The 20,441-nt window shown below is 42.6% G+C and overlaps 1 long non-coding RNA gene across 1 annotated transcript in view; it reads right to left on the reverse strand.

Moving 5' to 3' along the window:
* Positions 1-19,799: 19,799 nt before the first annotated feature.
* The window catches only part of LOC117064428, a 55,442-nt gene continuing 54,800 nt past the window's right edge, over positions 19,800-20,441 (reverse strand). The window contains exon 8 of the long non-coding RNA XR_004429454.1: positions 19,800-20,004. This is a non-coding gene — a long non-coding RNA (uncharacterized LOC117064428). The remainder of the gene's footprint in view (positions 20,005-20,441) is intronic.

Raw genomic sequence — 20,441 nt, forward strand, 5'->3', positions numbered from 1 at the left:
ATCTTGAAGTTATCCTTAGTTGTGGCATCTTTCTTACTCCCTGCATTTAATAGATGCTCAATTCTATCATGTGTCTCTTACACTGGACTTTTTCTCTCTATCCCAGCTTTCCCTACCTTACACTAAATCCCTAGGTTCCACCTCACTCCTTGCAATGGCCTCACGAGTAATTTCCCAGCTACAAAGATCAACCTTCTCCAGGACATTGTTCACACTAATCCACAGTGAAGGTTGTTTGCCAAAACCTATTCCCCTCCCTCTGTGTATCTCTGTTTCTATCTGTTTTAGTCCAACTGGGTGTCTATAACAGAATATCACAGATTGGCTTATAAATGACAGCAGGTTATTCCTCACAGTTCTGAAGCCTGGCAAGTCTGAGAATAAGGAGCTGGCAGATTTGGTGTCTGCTAAGAACCTGCTTCCTGGTTCATTTTTTCTGTATCTTCACATGATGGGAAAAGGACAAGGCATCTCTATGGGGTCTCTTCTATAGGGACACTAAACCCATTGAGGAAGACTCCACCTTTAAGACCTAATCACTTCCCATACCCCCACCTCCAAATACCATTACACTGGAGATTAGGATTTCAACATACGAATTTTAGGGTGACGCAGATGTTCAATCTGTAGCTCTCCTTTTCTTTCTCCAATTCTCTCTCTCTCTCTCTCATACACACACACAGACACACACACACACTCCATGTAACTTGCAAACTTGTCTTGACTCTCTTCACCAACCACTTGGAGTCCAAACTTCTTACAATTTCCCACAAGCCCTCGAGTGTCCCACCTTTATTTGCCTTGTCTTCCACTGACCCACCCTCCAAACCTTAGGATCCAGTGGCACTGAATTTACATCACCATCCCAGAGAAACCCATGGCCTCTTATGTTTCTCAGTTTATGCCCCCGGGCCCTCCACTTTGAATGTCTTTCCCCAGAACACACCCTATTTCCTGGCTTATAAACCTGTATTTTTCCTTCAAGGATAACTCAAATTTCTCCGCCTTGGTGAAGCCTTCCCTGGGCATCCCCCCGGTGCCCTCCATATTAACTGCTATAATAGAGTTATGAATAATTGGATTGAAGGCAATCCATTTGCAATTACATTTCTCCCATTACAATGGCAGCTTCTTGAGAACAGAGAAATGTTTTCATCTCTTTACTTTCAGCAGGTAGATATTGACCTTCTCGTAGGTACTATCACTGTGTTGTTTATTCCACACAGAGATAAACTAAAGAATAAAGACTAGTTTACTTTGTTGTGGTAAAATATTCCCATTCACCACAGGTCTGCATATCAGGAAAACATGGCCCCAGGTATCAGTGCTGCCTCTACTTAGCCCTGTGTAGTCCCTCTACCAGAAAAGAACTACCAGATTGATTCTTTTGCCTGAACAATGATCAGAATAACTAAATACTCTCCTAATGGATAGTAATGAAAACACAGAAAATTACTTGTTTCAAAGTACTTTCAAATCTAATGTATAAATTGACTATAATGAAACATATCATTGTTATCACCATGAATTAGATTTTCTAGCAAACATTTAGGTAACTCTTTCATCTAACATACTTTGTAATAAATGATAATATTTATATTATCAAAATAGCATTATGATATTGTCTTGACTTGCTTAGAATGTTTTCCTTTTCATAGATCTTTACTTTGAAGTCAGACCCCTCCCAGGATGTGACTTCAGACTAGCTTGGCTTCAAAATCTGTTCCTCACATTTTGAGAAAGTGAAGAAAAATTGAGGGCAATTTACACAGTTAAGGTGCCAGAACTCAATCTACATTAGAATTCTCCAAGGATTCTAAATACAGAAAAATCTTCATGCACTGAGAATTCATCACAATATGTTTTTTTCATAAAAGAAAAAAAATAACTGAAAACAATCAAAATGTACAACAGTGATTAAAGAACATTTTGTATTTGTGTGATGGGAAACAAGGAAGGGCTTATATATTTGTTCTGTTACAAGGACCTGTAGCACTTGGGTAAGCACTTGTGTAATAATGTTAAATGAAAGAAAAGGTTAAAAAATATAGGCACAACAGGAGCACAAGTATCTAGAAAATAAGCACGAGACACTAAGAAGCATAGAACTGTCCACCATTTGTTTGTTTGTATTGCTTCTCCCGCTGGAAGCTGTGAAAACTGGCTTAGGAGAACCATCTTGGTGTCAGGAGTGGGAACCTCCACCAAGAGCTTTTCATAAAGCTTCCTTTGCCAGTTTGCCCTGTGGGAAAAGGATTTCATTCTCATATTCTCAGTCCTACCCCATCTCCTAAACTTTAAAGCAAAACACAACAAAACTTATGTTTGATTACCAAAGTAATTTATGTTCACTTAAATATCTTCCTTAATTTTTAAGTTCCTTAGCCATCTCTGGTTTGAAGTGAAACTGGAGAACAATTGTTCTTTCAGCCACCAAAACTTTTGGCAGCTTGCTTCCAAACAGAGCTTAGAATTATGTAACTCTCACTTTAGCAAAAAGTTTTTCTAAAAAGGCCAACTTCTTTTCTAAAACCCAACATTCCAAAACAGCATGTAAACAGATTGTAAATGGATTTCACTGCTGTGGTGGTATTTCCAGAGTCCACACTTGAATGTGTGATACAGTCTATGGGTTTTTTTTAATGCCTTGTAATAAGTGATGGATTGTTAAATAAACAAAGCAATTCTTCCCCTAACTAACCCTCAACAGGGCTGTTAGTGAATAATTAACAACTACAGGTGAATCGAAAGAGAACAAAGCCCACTTAAGAGGCAGCTTTGGGTTAGAGAATGGCCATCTTCCCAAGGAGGCAGACCATAGGCTGGACGGGTACACCTGCAATCAGCTGGTGTGTAAGGCTGACTGCCCCAGTCTGTCATATGTCCAGGGGGCTCCCTGTAGTCCTCACTGTGTCTCAATAAATCTGTCCAGGTATTGGTATAAATAGACTTTCTCAACAAAAGCTCCTGGCCTGATGGTTACAAATACAGATCCCCAGGCCTCACTCCAAATCTAAATTGTAATCTCTGTGGATAGGACACAGTACTATGCATCTTAACAAGGTGCCTGGTAGATTTTATGCATCTGTGTGAGAACTACTGATGTGAGGACCAACTGACCTAGAAATTGGAATTGTATGTTATGGGACTGTTAATAGAATGGGTCTTGGGAATTATTCTTATCCAAATCCTTCTCTTTACAGGAGAGGAATCTGAGCCCCAGAAAGGAACGTGACTTGCCTAAGATCACATTGATGGGTGGTGGCAGAACCTCCTTATCTGCAGGTCATTCCCTCTCTACTAGGATGTTAGGCCTTAGATGGACAGACCTGTGCAAGAACTAAGAGCTGGGTGTGACCGTGGCTCTGGCTGAAAACAAACTTGCTGCCAATCACTGGGTTGCCATCCTCCCTAAGTCTTTGTATCAGAGAAGCATCTTCCTGAGGTTGTTAGAGGGAACTAAAAAAGAAAACTAGAGATTAAAGCAAGGTTTCCCAAAGCGTATTTCCAAGAAAGCAAGTTCTTACAAGGTAGTCCATATTAGTCCATTCTCATGCTGCTAATAAAGACATATCTGAGATTGGGTAATTTATAAAGGAAAGAAGGTTAATGGACTCACAGTTCCATGTGGCTGGAGAGGCCTCACAATTGTGGTGGAAGGTGGAGGAAGAGCAAAGTCATGTCTTACATGGCAGCAGGCAAGATAGCATGTGCAGGGGAACTCCCCTTTATAAAACTGTCAGATTTCTTAAGACTTATTCACTATCATGAGAACACCCACAGGTTTTCACAGGAAAAACAGACCTCCATGATTCAGTTACCTCTCACTGGGGTCCTCCCATGACACATGGGGTTCATTACAATTCAAGGTAAGATTTGGATGGGGACACAGAGCCAAACTATATCAGTGATCCATGCAAAAAAAGAATGCCTGCATTCTGAAGAAGTCATTGTATCCTCTCTCCCTGTTTTGAACAGTCACAAAGAGTGACTTAGGTGAGCCTGTGAAAGGCACGGAGAAGTCTTGCAGTAGGGAAGTCTTTTAACTTCCTCATTCCAGTGGTGCTCTGATTCATTTGACAGAAACAACTTTGTATGTGTTTGTAAGACCTTTGACATTCTGAGAAACTAGTGTTCTAGAGAAATCATCTACTCATCCAGAAGTTTCTCAACTCAAGTCTACGTCACAATCAGTAACCTGGCTGGCATTGTGGAAAACACACAAAACTTGGGTTTTTGGCTCCTCTCTTGACACTTGCCAGTTTTGAGACATTGGGCAAGTCTCTTGCCTCATTTTCACAGATGAGAAAATTGAAGTGACTGCTACATTACTGGGTTGTTTGGGGAACCACAAATAAAAACCGTTTACAGAATAGACAGCACTATAAAAGTCACAGTGTCACCCTCCTCCTCCTTTTCCCCACATACTCATCACTCCTGAGGTCATCTCCATCCCAGAGACCTCACGCTACCTTTAACAGCAAGACTCTGACAAGATGACACCAGAAGTTGGTGGTAATACAAATACAGCATCCAAGGGTAGACCAGGTAGTCCGTGAATCACTGCAACCTCAACACTTATTTGTCATTCATAACAAACTCTCAAAGCATCTACTGTAGAAGATATTGATGCAGGGATGGAACATTTCTCACTGAATTATAGGTCAGTTGTTCATGTAATTGAGTTTCATCTCTAGAAATATTGATGCTGCTAATACTGTCATTATCAGTATTCTCAGTCAGATGGAGGAGGACAGAACAGTTTCCCTCAATTTTCCTTTATCTGTGTTCCAGCAGGTGGTTCTCTGTCAAAACACACTTCTCTCAGTAGCAGCTCCTCCCTTTCTCCCTAAGGGAGGGTATCCATTGCAGTAAAAGGGGATGAAGACTGGAAATGGAGGCATGGGTGCTGCACAATAACCTTAGGGAAATAGCCACTGATGTGTTTCCCTGGCTCTGCTAAAGTGTGACCAGGAGAACCACATGGATATCAGTGTTCCTCACAGTGCTTTACACAGTTCCTGCCCCCTCCTGGGTGCTCAAGAAATATGTCTGAATGAATGGGTGAATAAATAAATGAATGAGGTCTGCCTTACCCTACCCCTAGCATATTTTCTCTAGTTTAATGGGGCCTTCATGAGCCATCTTCCTCACCCATGATAGACAGTACCCTATCATAAGGTTGAAAAGTCCTAATAAAACACCCATTTATACACCTCAAAAACCAGGCAGTAGAGACTCAGAGATGAACAGAGCATTCTTTATACTTTCCAGGATCTCACAGTACAGTAGGAGAAGTTTATTGGACCACAACCATCACAAGGTAAGGCCATGGCAGCATGAGGAATTGCCTCATCTCCCCTGACAGACATTAAACTCCCAGGTGGCAGAGACCATCTTCAATGTCATCATCATCATCCTCATCCTCATCCTCATTATCATCATCCTCATTGTGTATGCTCCATGAGAACAGGAATTTTTATTTTGTTCCCTGATGCATTTCAAGCCTTCAAAAAGAGTTCCTGACACACAGTATGTGCTTTATAATCTTCAGTGAACCTTGAATAATCATTATCAATGCTATGCTAAAACTGCATGCTTACTTCTTTGCAAGCACTATGCCTCAGATTATTTCAACAATCTGAGGAAACTGGGAAACTGCAGCATCAATAGGTACAGAATGCCATAAGTTGACATAGTCAGGTGTCACATCTGGGCAATCTGACTCCAGAGAACACACTCTTGCCCACATTCCTCCCATTTCATCATGTATAGCCACCTCCAGTGCTTCTCTATGTTCTGCAGAGTTCCTTGTAAGACAAGTGGCGAATGCTTGTTCAATGAGTTAAAGGACATAATTCCAAGCCGAATTACTGGCCCTAGATTGTTCACTGCATCCAAGAACTCTAATCTTGAAGGATTCAGCACTTCAAGTCTTCACACCCAACCAGGGTTAATAAAGGAAGAGAGACAGGATTGGCCAAATGAGCAAGCCAGTGTTAAACCCTGCTCGGCCAGGTGGCTAACAAGATTCTTATTGACAGGAAAATAAAGACATCAAAGAGCAATGTGCTTCACTCTGCCCTGTGTTCAAGTGAAAAATGAGTTGGACCAGAGCAATAACAGATCATTTCCCCTTTCACAGTTTGTCTCTAGTGATACTAATGCAACCAAGCTAACAGCGGGGCTACCGGTTCAACTACCACCTGGACAGGGAGGCAAGAAGAGATGAATGGGGACAAGAGAGAGGGAGCTTCATAGCTTCCCAGGCCATGGAGAGAACTCCATCCCACTAGGAGAGACATCCCTGGGTGGGCCGGGAAGTGTGTGGAGCACTTGCCATGTGAAATGCAAATGAGAACATTCATAGGGATCAGGGTGGGGACATATATCTTGTGCCAAGTACTTAGAAAAGCCTCTTGTTTTAACAATTATATTTAACTCTTCAACACATATCCACTAATCATCTAATCAGTGTCTAAGCTTGCATTAGATGTTTGCTCCTTTTGTATTTGTATTGTCTAATCATAATAAAAACACCTAATATTGTGTGGCATTTTATAGTTTACGATGTGCTTTTACCTTCTGCTTGTTTTGATTTAGTCTCAAATGACACCAAGGGATAGGTGTGGCAGGATTTATCATTTATTATGCCTTTTTCCCACTTGAGGAAATCAGGGTTCAAAGAACAACCACCAGCAGCTAAGAAACATGTATTGAGTGTTCAGCCTGCGCAAAGCACTGTGCAAAGAAGTTTGCACACGTTATTTACTTTCACAACAGCCATTCCAAGTAGAGACAGTATTACCTTCATTGTGTAGACAGTATCACCTTCATTGTGCAGATGTCTCACTGAGACAAGAAATAATGTTTAGTTTCCCAAAGTTGCACATATAGTAGGTAACTAGGCTGGTATTTAAAGAAGTCTTGTGCCCTTGTTCAGAAGTTCAAGTTTATCTTATCACCAGAAGTTAAAAAATTTGCCTAAAAGCATGTGACTTTCCAGAGACAAAGCTCCATCAATATCCAGAGTTTTTTCCTCTATCTTTGCTGCTTGGGGAAGTTATCTATTAATATTGGAAAGGCCCCTGTTTTAAGGGCAGTTGTATCTGCTAAAGGAAACAAGACAAACATAATAGTCTATAAGAGAAGGACATGATCTAGTTTGTAGGATAAAGGAAGACTTCTCTAAAAAAGTGACAGTTAAGCTGAAAACTAAAGGATGACTTAGTAGGTGAAGAAAGGAGGATGCACTTTCTAGGCAGAGGGAAAGGCAATCTGTACAATCTGTAAATGTCCAGAGGAAAGACCATGCCATATTGAAACCCTGGACCAAAAATGCCATAACACTTGGAGTTCAGAGAGACAAGGAGAGAGTCAAGAAAGATGAAGCTGAAGAAGTCAAATAGTTTCCAGTTGCTTGCCATGACCTACCATGCCTGTGTGATTGGACCCTGGCTGAGTACAGCAGGAAGTCCCGGATGGCTTTAGGCAATGACTTAAAGACTGAGTTGTAGATCTAATATCAATCTAACTGAAATGGAAGGAGCAGACACGAGGAAGGCAAGACAGTATAGGGGAATAAACAGTTAGGAGGCTGCTGCAATTATCCAGGTAGTAGACGATAATTGCTTGGTTAGGGTTGTGGAGGAAAAGGTGGAAAGGAGGGGATGGATTTGAATGATGTGCATAAAATCACAAGAGTTGATAATAGATTAGACATAGCGAGACAGAGAAGAGGCCAAAGATGCTCTCTAGATTTTTTGAGTTGCACAACTCTCTAGTAGAGTAAATGTTAACTGAAATGGCTGACACAAGAGAAGCAGCCTGGTCTGGGGAAAAGGAAGGCAGTGAGTTTGCTTTGAACAAGTTGAAAGAGCCCAGATTGGGCTCTTGATTCTCTGCTTTCTGCTCTATTCATAAGGAGACTTGAGGACTTCCTGTATTCCAGGTAGTGTGTCCTGTTCTCAAAGCCTCCCTAAAGGACTCAGAGTTTTAGCAACAACTGATTCCTTCCCAAAATCCCTAATTAGAGGAGCTGGAATAACACAGTCACGCTCTCGCCCTGTTGGCCACATTTGCAACAGAGCAGATTCACGGTTCAGAGCTACAGTGTTTGACCCTGTAATCTTCTCTTTGAAAATATGTTTTATGCTTATCAAGGCCAAGTTTGGCAGTTGACTTAAGAGCCATAATAAGAGCTTTTTACAGGAATAGACACACAGACACCAAACGGAATTGGGAGCGGGGGCACAGCTAATCATTTGGGGTTTTCCACTGTTTATAGGAGAATCCCATCCACGTCCCACAGGAACATAAGATTTCGAATCTCCAGAAAAAGGAGTGGTTATTTCTGGCTGAGGACAGTAAGCAAAAACTTCCTGTAAAACTTGCATTTAAGTTGTCTCTTTGAGTATGGTTTAGACAATTGTGATGGGAAAAAGAAAAAGAAAAAGAATTCAGGCTGAGGAAAAGGCAAGGACCAAGGCAGTAAGCAGGAAGATAGATGACATATCTCCTCCCCAGGCACCTTCCAGAAGCCTCTACTTATTACCTTGTCCTGAGTACAGAGCCCTTATGTATCCTTACTTAGTGAGAGTGATTGCCACCTGCAAAAGTTTCAGCTCAGCAGCTGAAGCATGACCACACTGGACTAAGATGCAAAGGGTTGAAGACCAGGAGAAAACAGAACTTGAAAAATATGGTTTAACAATTATTATAGGAAACAGTATGGAGATTATTTAAATAACTCAAAGTAGAGCACTTTATCCAGCAATCCCTCTAATGGGTATTTATCCAAAGGAAAAGAAGTCATTGTGTGAAAAAGACACATGCACATACGTTTACAGCAGCACAATTCACAATTACAAAGACATGGAACCAACCTAAGTGCCCATCAACCAACAAGCAGACAAAGAAAATGTGGTATATAGTAACAAACCTGCACGTTGTGCACATGTACCCTAGAACTTAAAGTATAATAATAATAATAATAATAATAATAATAATAAATCTAGTCAAGAGGAAGAGAGAATTTGTTTCACCAGATGTTAAAACAAGCATCATGAGATGGAATATTTTTGTTCCTGATTGTCCAGAGTTGGAGCATAGGCCCATCCTGAACCTGATATTTTAGCAGAGAAACTCCAATGTCCTGACCACCTGAGTTAGTGCATGGCACCTATTGCTCTCTGAAACTTTAGGATGAAGCAATTAGATGAGACTGGGAACAAAACAAACTAAAATAAAGTTGGGCCACTATTACGATAAGTAGTGGGAGTGTACCTTGAGAATAAATAACAAAAACTAAATGTCCAGCATTTTGGTATATTAAATGCCACTCTTCTTGCTTCTTCTATGGGCATCATTTCTTGCTCTCAGTAACCTTTCTGTTTTTGGTATCATTATTGGTGAGCTCTCACTATGCACCAAAGTATTGTTAGAGGTCCTCAACACCCACTGACATGGGGATGGAAAGTGATGTTGAAATTATATTAATTAAGTGGCTGGCAAGATGGCTGAATAGGAACAACTCCAGTCTACAGCTCCCAGTGAACTCAGCACAGAAGGTGGGTGATTTCTGCATTTCCAAGTGAGGTACCTGGCTCATCTCATTGGGACTGGTTAGATAGTGGGTGCAGCCCACAGAAGGTGAGCTGAAGCAGGGTGGGGCATAGCTTCACCTGGGAAGGGCAGGGGTTTGGGGAGCTCCCTCCCCTAGGCAAGAGAAGCCCTGAGGCACCATGCCATGAGGGATGGTGCATTCCCACCCAGATACTATGCTTTTCCCACAGTCTTTGCAACCCACAGACCAAGAGATTCCCTCAGGTGTCTACACCATCAGGGCCCTAGGTTTCAAGCACAAAATTGGGTGGCTATTTGGGCAGACACCAAACTAGCTGCAGGAGTTTTTTGTTTTTTGTTTTCTTTTTCATACCCCAGTGGGGCTGGGAACACCAGTGAGACAGAACTGTTCACTCCCATGGAAAGAGAGCTGAAGCCAGTGAGCCAAGTGGTCTAGCTCAAGGGATCCTACCCCCATGGAGTCCAGCAAGCTAAGATCCACTGGCTTGAAATTCTCACTGCCAGCACAGCAGTCTGAAGTAGACCTGGGACACTCGAGCTTGGTGCGGGGAGGGGTGTCCACCATTACTGAGGTTTGAGTAGGTGGTTTTCCCCTCACAGTGTAAACAAACTCACTGGGAAGTTCGAACTGGGTGGAACTCACCACAGCTCGGCAAAGTCACTGTAGCCAGACTGCCTCTCTAGATTCCTCCTCTCTGGGCAGGGCATCTCTGAAAGAAAGTCGGCAGCCCTGGTCAAGGGTTATAGATAAAACTCCCATCTCTCTGGGACAGAGCACCTTGGGGAATGGGCAGCTGTGGGTACAGTGTCAGCAGACTTAAACCTTCCTACCTGCCAGTTCTGAAGAGAGCAGCAGATCTCCCAGCGGAGCTCTTGAGCTCTGCTAAGGGACAAATTGCCTCCTCTAGTGGGCCCCTGACCCCTGTAGCTCCTGACTAGGAGACACCTCACAGCAGGGGTCAACAGATACCTCAAACAGGACAGCTCTGCCTGGTATCTGGTGCCACTTTGGGATGAAGCTTCCAGAGGAAGGAACAGGCAGCAATCTTGGCTGTTCTGCAGACTCCGCTGGTAATATCCAGGCAAACAGGGTCTGGAGTGAACCTCCCACAAACTCCAGCAGACCTGCAACAGAGGGGCCTGTTAGAAGGAAAACTAACAAACAGAAAGGAATAGCATCAACATCAACAGAAAGGACATCCACACAGAAACCCCATCCAAAGGATACCAACATCAAAGACCAAAGGTAGATAAACCCACGAAGATGTGGAAAAACCAGTGCAAAAAGGCTGAAAAAAAAAGAAAAGAAAATGTGGTATATATACACCATGGAATACTACTGAGCCATAAAAAGGAACAAAATAAGGTCTTTTGCAGCAACTTGGAGGAGCTAGAGGCCATTATTCTAAGTGAAATAACTCAGGAATGGAAAACCAAATATTGTACATTCTCACTTATAAGTGGGAGATAAGCTATGAGGATGCAAATGCATGAGAATAATATAATGGACTTTGGGGACTCGAGGCAGGAGGTTGGGAAGGGGGTAATATGGTTTGGCTTTGTGTCCCCACCAAAATCTCATCTTGAATTGTAATCCCCACATGCAGAGAGAGGGATCTGGTGGGAGGTGATTGGATCATGGAGGCAATTTCCCCCAGGTTGTTCTTGTGGTAGTGCAGGAGTTATCATGATATCTGATGGATTAAAAGTGGCAGTCTCCCCTGCATTCTTTCTCTTTCTCTCTCTCTCTCCTGCTGCCTTGTGAAGAAGGTGCCTTCTTCCCCTTCACCTTCTGCCATGATTGTAAGTGTCCTGAGGCCTCCCCAGCCATATAAAACTGAGTCAATTCAACCTCTTTGTTTATAAATTACCCAGTCTAAGGTAGTATCTTTATAGCAGTATGAAAATGGACTGATACAGGGGGGAGGGAAAAAAAAGACAACATATTGGGTACAGTGTACATTGCTTGGTTGACAGGAGCACTAAAATCTCAGAAATCACCATTAAAGAACTGACCCATGTAACCAAAAACCACTTGTACCCCAAAAATGACTGAAACAAAAAAAAAAGGAAATGTCTTATTTTCTACCTGCCTTCTCTTCTTCTACATCTACACATGTGCTAGAATAGCCTATTCGTTATTGCCTAAACATATCCTTCAGTTTAATTATACTGTTTAATTATACTGTTCTCTCTGCCAGAAGTATTCTTCCTCCTCCATCACTTTCTGTTCAAATCTTGTATCTCCTCCATGGTACTAGATCCAACTCAAAGACTACATCCACAGTAGCCATCCTTCATTCCCCAGTCAGAGATGGCACTTCCCTTCCAGCAGCTTCCCCATGTGCTTCTCATTTGATGTCTCACTCTCCAAGCTTACGTTTGGTCATGTTGGAGTCATGCTACAAACATTTCTTGTGCCAGAACTATGTCTAATTCCTCTTCAGAGGCCCAGAACAACCTTGCACACAAGTGAGAGCTTCATAAATGTTAAATAAATGAGAGGCCAGGCCTAAATCAAGAACTCCTGGGTCCTCTTTCCAGTTCTAACTCTGAACTACAAAACACAGGAGTAATGTAAAGCCTACAACATCCATCAAATACTTTTCTTCCATAGCCTGAAACCGTGATAGTGAAACTCTGAGCACCTAGGGTGTTTGTAGCCAAATTTACTTTTACTTTTTCTGAGTTTCACAGCTTTATCTTGTGAGAAAAATTTTTTCCTGACAGTATGTTGGTAGTTCCTCTGGCCTCATGTGCTCTACCTGGTGGTAGAAAAGAGATGACTGTGGCAGGGAATGTCTTGTTCCTCTGCCCACCAGGCTGCTCAAGCTGAGGTCCAAATGCCACTGTGTACATGTGCCTGTATATGCCCTATGTACACATCTGCAGGAAAGTGCATGTGTGACCATGGACATGTACAAAGACGAAGGTGCAGTCACTGTCATATGCCATACCCTTACCAAGCCAATCCTCTATTTTGGAATATTTTGGCTTTGGTGAGAGAGAGAGAGAGAGAGAGAGAGAGAGAAAACGAACCTATTCCCCAGTGATAATCGCGTTACTGAAAACCACCAGGAGTCATCATATTTATCTTTCTCATTTATCCAAACCCCAAACAGCCTTCTGCAGCAAATCACATTTCAGCATGGCAGATTATTCCGTCTGTAGCATAAACTTCTCATTGCATCTCTCTCAGGAGAAGCCTCTCTAGGTAAATATAAATCTTACTCTAATAGCAACATTTGGAGAAGTAATGTTATTTGCCCTGATTTAGAGAAAACACAACATAGTCTCTAGCAAAGCTGATCCTTTCTTTCGAAATTAATCAAAGGCACATAGAAGCAACACAAATGTTTTTCTGGCAGAGTAAAGTGCTGGTGTGTGTGCGGGGCTGGTTGGGTGGGAGGGAAGGGGTGGGGGGTTCTTGATGAATTATTCCAGCCTTCTAACCCTCCCTCTGTGGAGGAGGCGGAGGAGTGGGATCCTTCTTTTTCATTCTTGTGATGTGAGTGGTTTCTGCAGACCAGTTCATAAGATTCACATAGAGCTGAGAAAGATCAAATGACTATTTCTCATTGCACAACTGAGAGTCTGCAAGTTTTACCCCAAGGGAATATGAAAACTCAATCCAGTATTGACATCAGCATGTGGAGGTGAGCCTTTGAGAGTGCGGTGAAGGAGCAGACCTCCTGGAGGAGAGATGGGGTTTTAATGACCACAGCTTGAGGGGAGGGGAGGGACTCTGTGAGCCTATTTCCTGCCTGGCAGAATCGCTGCCTTTCTGATCCTTTTCCACCGCTAGCCCCTGGGGAAAGGGAGACAGAATTTGTAATCAATGACTGATTGATTAAATAAATAAATAACAGTGCTGGCTGTTCTAAAGCACCACTTGCTGCAACCAGCTTGAAAGCCTGGACACTGGAGTCAGACGTGCTAAACCTACATCCCAACACTCCCGCTTACAAGCCAGGTGATCCTGAACTCATTACTTACCCTCCCTATGCCTCAATTTCCTTATTTACAAGCTGAATTGCCAAAATGGTTGTGAGTATTGAATGAGTTAATGTGTGGACCTAGAGCAGCCTGTGATGCACTGGAGAGTGTCAACCATACTATCATTTTTCATAGCACTGATGAAACCCTCCATGTGAACCTCTTTCTGGCCCACATTCTTGTGAAAACCACATCATACAAAAGAGCATTAAATGTGTAGATTAACAAACCTGATGGGTTACAAAAAAGCTGCCAAGGGCTTAGGACAGGAGGACAATAAGAGTTAACCCATCTGTTCCTCCATGGTCTAAGATCTTTTAGAATTCAGGCCAAATACATACTAAAATGTTTTATTTTTCTTGGGTTGGTTATATAGAATCCACTTTTGTGATCAGAGACCATTTTCTATCTTCCAGAGTGAAAGTGTGCTTCTAACTACATTTAGGATTGGAAAGAATGTAAGAAGAAGAATCAGGTCTGAATTTAACATCAGTGGGCCATGGGATTTGTACAAGTCCCTTCTCTGCTGTGGGCCTCAGTTTCCCCATCTCTGTAATGAGGAGGGTGTTGTCAATGGCCTTTGAAGAATCACCCAGCTCTGCCAGTCCATCACCACCCACATGTTCTAGGTAGGCTTTGTGTTGTGACTGAACTTCAGAAGTGTACAAGTTAGGGGTCACCCCCAATGCCCCAGGACTCAGGCTGGCGAAGCGAGCAAAGAGTCAATGATTTCTTTGGTTGCTGGCATCTCAGTAGTTTTGTTTATGCTCAGTGATAACAGTGTGATAACAAGCGTGGGTCTCCTGCCCCATTCTTCCAGTTGCACTCTCATGGTGAGACAGGATCAATATCAAAGACCGAGCAAAGGAATTGGCTATTGTGTGTCAGTCACTTCCCTCTGGAGGGCTGATGGTTCTCAGGCTTCTTCATTGCATGACCCTCTGTGAGGTCCTTGGGTGCCCAGATTCTAACTATCTCACCTTCCAGAGGACACTGCTCATGGTACAGCCCTTGCTGTCCCCAACAGCCTCTGACAACTCTGTACTTCATCTCTGTACTTAATTTCCTTCTTGTCCTGGGCCTCCTGTCAAGCCAAGAGCTGGTGACCAGAGAGAGCAGAGGCTGGCCCAGCTTCACTCTGGGTTTCCATCTCCCTAAAACCACTGGTTTCTCCTAACAATTTCAGAGCAGGGTTTTAAAACTCCATGTTTGAAATGCAGTAGAGCACTGCTATCTTGATAAGGCAAGAGAGTTGAGTCTATCTCAGCAATCAGACAATGCATCATTTGATAAATCCTTAAATAAGAATTAGGCACCTGCCACATGCTAATAACAGTAGAGTAATCTTTGAATGCAAACTGGATATTATACAAGCCTCTTCACACTTTTTATCTCTTTAATATTTACAATAACCTTATACATCTACTAGAACAGTAGATATTTTATAATGATGCTCAGAAAACTCTATGAATATGCTGGAAAGTGACACAACCAGGACTCAACACAGAGATATTATAAGTACAATAGGAAATATGAAAAAACAAAGGACCTAGCTCCTGCCTCTAAGAGTGAATATCCTGTTGGGGAAAAAGAATGTGGGCTCCATCTGGCTTCATCCTGTACTACTGTTTGATAGTTTAATGCCCAATGATAGATAACATATTATGCAGATTATGAGATATAAGAGTTAGCTCACTCTGGCCTGGGAAGTGAGGAAAACTTGAAAGGGCTTCCAGCCAGGCTTTGGAAGATAGGGAGGGATCCTGTAAGCAAGGGGAGACCTGATCAGATGAGAAAAATAGCACTATCAAAGGCCACCCAACCACGCCCTTCAAGATCCTATTTCCTTCTAGTTATCCTTGACTAAAGATGCAGGCATGCATTATGGAAAAGGACATGAGAAGAAATTGTTCAGGTATTTCCTCACATTCAGAGCTGTGGCTGGCCTGGAGATCTGGGGACTATCTGCATAGGAACGTGATCCAGGAAACAGCACTAGAAAGTGGTTCTAGCAATATATGGTGAACTATTCCTAAGAGACAGCACCTTAAACATTTTACCAAGTGCTATTTGTGATAGAAAATATAAAGACATACTCTATTTTGCTTACCTGTTTGGATTTTTAAAATTCATGCTCTGCTTATGTAATTCTAGAACATATTCATGTTTATTTCAGTGCACTTATTTATAAATTCTGCAGATATTTGAGCCCCTGCTCTGGGTTAGTTACTGTTCTGGGCACTGAGAAAAAAAGCAGTGAAAATCCATACAGTCAACTCATGAAGTTGCATTTCTGAGTTTTTTTCCACATTTCAGTAGAAAATGATCTCTTGGAAATGTATAGCATCCATTTGGGGCTCCCCACAGCGCAATGCCTGCCCACATTTGAGGAGTGGAGTCCTCAGAAGACACTCATCCAACCCATGGAAATAAGAAAGACTTTGCTCTTTTAAGGAATTTTCTGTCAAATATGGGTATGATCTTCCAAAACTGCACATCAATAAGAGTCTTACTGTCACCATGTTAGCCAGGATGGTCTCGATCTCCTGACCTCGTGATCCGCCCGTCTCGGCCTCCCAAAGTGCTGGGATTACAGGCTTGAAAAAACTAGCCAGGCGAGGTGGCAGGCGCCTGTAGTCCCAGCTTACTCAGGAGGCTGAGGCAGGAGAATGGCATAAACCCGGGAGGCAGAGCTTGCAGTGAGCTGAGATCCGGCCACTGAACTCCAGCCTGGGTGACAGAGCGAGACTCCGTCTCAAAAAAAAAAAAAAGAGTCTTACTGTCTTCCTCTTCTATTATCAACAACCCTTAGGAAGAACCAAACCCTGGTCCTATGATCTCTCAACGTTCCCAAATTATGCTTCTATTTGTCAGGATTTCTTGGCTGCCAATAACAGAAAATCTAATCCCAATGGCCTCAACAGTAAGTACCACCATGTTCTGTATCTTATCTGACATGGGATGTATGATGGAGTGTTCCCAAGGGGACTAATTCGGTGTTCAAACCAGCCTCATCAAGTCATATTCTTTCCACCCTTCTTTGCTGTCACATTCAGCATGCTAGCTTGATCTCTAGATTGGCTGTTTCATGGCCCTAAGAAAACTACATACGACATTTTTGACGGTCATATGCAAGTATCAGCTGGAGAGAGAAGAGCCCATTTTCTCTAAGTGCCTTTTGTCTGGTTGATTGTTTTTGGAGTGAGAAACTCTTATCCAGAAGTCCCCTCTGTGGAATTCCCCTCACATCTTCTCTGTCAGACCTGAATCATATGACTTCCCCTAAACCAGTCCCTGGCAAGGCAAATGGGATTACCATGATTAGCTGCCATGTGCTTTGAAAGAAGTGGGGATATTTTCCTATGCTGGAAGACGAATCTTGAGTAAATATTTTTAAGCAAGGAGGAAGGGAGAAAGGAGAAATGCCTTCTGAGTGGATAGTGAAGAGATCTGACACCATGGTTTCCTCTCATATGCTGAATTCCAAGATGGTGCTACTTGGTGTCATGTAAAATGTTTGCATCCTACATGCCAAACATTGTCCTAGACACTGTAAAAGACATTGATTCCAGGTGCCTTCTGAGTTTTTCTTCAAAACTCCTCTCATCATCTGAAAATTTTTCTGCTTATTTGTTAGCTTGCCTCACCAGCTGCAATGCAAACTCTAGGAAGGTAGTGACCATGTGACTCTTGTTCATTGTTTCAACATATACGGCAGCACGTGGCACACAATTGGCACTCAGTGAACATTTTTGAATAAGTAAATAGGTGAATTCCTTGCAAGATGCAATATTCTCCCTATTCTTCCATAGCCATTCTTCTTATTTTCCTTTTGGGGAAATTGGTCAATAAAGCTTAGGTAACTTGCTCAAAATCACTCAGGGAACATGTGGTAAAGTCAAACTTTAAACCTAGGTCTGTTAGATTCCAAGTCCTTGTTCTGTCCCCAGTGCTATATTCCCTGACCTTGCACGAATACAGCCTTTGATTTAATGAGTCCTCTTCCTTGAACAGCTACAAACCCCTTAGTCTCTACCTGCAGTCATGCTCTCAGTTACCTCTGCTCCTGCTCTTCTCTTGGTCTGGAACCTTTTCTTCCCACCAGTGCAGAGCTTCTCCCCACCCTGTACACATCCATGCCCAAAGTTTAGCCCAGGTCCCTCCCCCTTCCTGACACCATCATCTTGCCTTCATTTTTTCATCCTCTACCTCTAGCTCTTCTACCTCCCCAGGGAGAATGCAAATCCTCAACTACCCCATGGCCTTGGGAGAATAATGACTATGATCTCAGGTTCTATGGCCTGACTCACTGTGTGCAAATCCCAGCTCCTGTTGCTGATTTGTGTGATCCTGGGCAAGTTTCTTTGCTTCTTTGGGCTTCTTTGCTGATCTGAAAAATGGGAATAACCATGGAATGCACAGAATAGAGTTGTTGTGAAGACTGAGTCACCACTTACAAAAGCCTTAATGCAAAGCACATGGTAAGAGTCATTTAAATATTGACTTTAAATATGATTTTTCCTTTTTCTTATTTTCTTTCTTAGCAGTGCCAGGCACTTAAAGGATGTTGAAGAAATTCCTGCTAGCACAAATTTGCTAGTTCTCTGCCTGCTTCCTCAGTATATGGTATTTCTCCCATACCGCCCTGCAAATTTCAAGGACAGGCATTGTTAGCATTTTCTCCTTCCTCTGTACCCTTTCAGGGTCTACTGTAGTGATAAGAGCCCGACAGGCACTTAATAAATCCTTATGAAAATGACCAAACCAAAAAAGCCCTGGGCTTCAAAGCAAATTCTCATTTGAATTTCTTTTCTGCCTTTCCTCTTTCCTTTAATTGTGCATCTCCTCTTCCCTTCTGAAAATCAGATTAAGCCCCACTGAGGCTAAACCGATAGGGTTTTGAGTCATTTTGTTAATGGATGTAAATCGACTGTAATCCTTTTGTTTCATGGCTACTGACGGTTGGTCAGGCAGGTAACTGAGATGAAGATTTTAATCATGCCCAAAATGTGATACCGGCTTAGAAAATGCCAGTCCTCCACTACACCACAGAGTCATTTATGATGATGCTGCAGTCGGAAAGAACCCTGAGAAACCTTAATTGGCCTTTGGCTAATTTCAGAAACCAGGCCTTCTTTGTAATTTGCTGCAAAACTGGTACTATTCTCTGAAATAAGATCAATGAGAATGTTACAGAAAATGGCTCAAGGCCAGATCTGTGCACCACAGATTCATTAAGGATGCCTGAGCTAGATTTAGTTTCCAATGCGCTTGTCTTTGGGAGCACTGGTTTCCTATTAGGACTCGACTTTTAAAGGCCACAGAAACAGTTGCTCCCAGCAAGGTTTTGCAGCTGCCCCTTTGGTCCACACTTTAGTGACCCCAGAGAGAAACACTGGTGAGAGAGAAAAGCAGGATACTTGATTCACTTTGGGCAGGAGTCTGTGTCCCCCAAAGGTGAGTCTGGAATTGAAAGTTAGAAAATGAGAACATATAGAGCATGTCAGGTCAGGCCATTCCAGGGGACACCTGGGCTTACACACATACAGTAAGGCCTCACTAACTTAGAACAGGGATGGCAAATGGGTTTCATTTCATGACATTTCTGATCGATTATAGTGGAGAACACTGTGTTCAGAGGGATTCTCCCACTGTATCAACAAGAAAGAATGCTGTGATCATTCAGCAATGTCTGATGTGGCAAAGGCATAGGAAGTGAATCCATATGCCAAGTGTTTGCAGTCTTCGATTGCAATAATAGAGTGGAATAATGGAGACAGAGTGGATTTCTGTCCAAAATGTTGAAAAATCTATAAAGCTCCGTGGTGTTTTTTCACATACTGTTTTCCATGGTAAACAGTAATATAAATCGTAAATAGGAATGTCCAAAGTTAGAGCACTTATTTAAAGGGTTTTATTCGGTGGACTCTCACATTTTGTGTTTTCTATCATTGGAAAACCTCTATCATGAGAGCCTATTGATGGTTTGTCAGTGAGGGAGACCGTCAATACAGAGGAGCTGTTCTATGGTAATGAAGGAGAGAAACCAAATTCCCTGTGTCGCTCACAGAAGACTCCTCCCTGAGTACGGTCACCTTGAAACAAACCCTATACACCTACTCCCTATTGCCATGGGTTCAGGTAAGCCTTACAAAAGATAGCTCTTGCTCATTCTCACCATTTGCTGAAGGAAGCAGCAGCTGATGAGTAACTCACCTGTTTCGCTTGCCATCTGCGTCACTGGTTCAGACCAGTAGGAGGGAACCCAGGATTGAGGAAAAGGAAAGTTGCTCCACCAAAGGTAGCTCCAGCTCCGCTGCTGACACTGCCCGGTGTTAGCTCTGACAGCTATTAGGCAAATCCACTCCTTCACTACTGTTCATAATGACAGCTTGAAATGGAGCTGGGGATATTCTCCCTTTCCTGAGTAGAGAGAATGAGGGAAATCAACACAGCAAGAGACATCTTCTCTGCATATTTTGTGGGTACCTACAGGCTAATGGAAAAGGCACCAATGATTCAGAGTAGAAGGTTTCTGTGCCAGTCTGAGTCTGGAGTGCCAGAGACTGCAGTAGCCCTGGAATAAAGACAGTGCAAAGATTTCTAAAGACATTTCAATCTTTTCAAAACCTGGGCTTGAATGTTTCAGTGCAAATCAAGGGGATTTTTGGGAAGCAGCTGCCAGAAGTTCCACCTTCCGGCTGATGAGCTTCCCTTTCAGGCTGATGAAAGCAAGACAACTTCTTCAGCTTCACCAAGAAAGATATTTAGTAAAAGTCAACTGAGTCAGGCTAGAGATCAGCTCAGAAAAGCCACTGCCCTCCTCTCTCTCTCCCCACTGTGACATCAATAGCTGCAGA

This window comes from Trachypithecus francoisi, unplaced genomic scaffold (assembly GCF_009764315.1).
Source record: "Trachypithecus francoisi isolate TF-2019V2 unplaced genomic scaffold, Tfra_2.0 Contig01579, whole genome shotgun sequence".
Lineage (NCBI taxonomy): Eukaryota > Metazoa > Chordata > Mammalia > Primates > Cercopithecidae > Trachypithecus > Trachypithecus francoisi.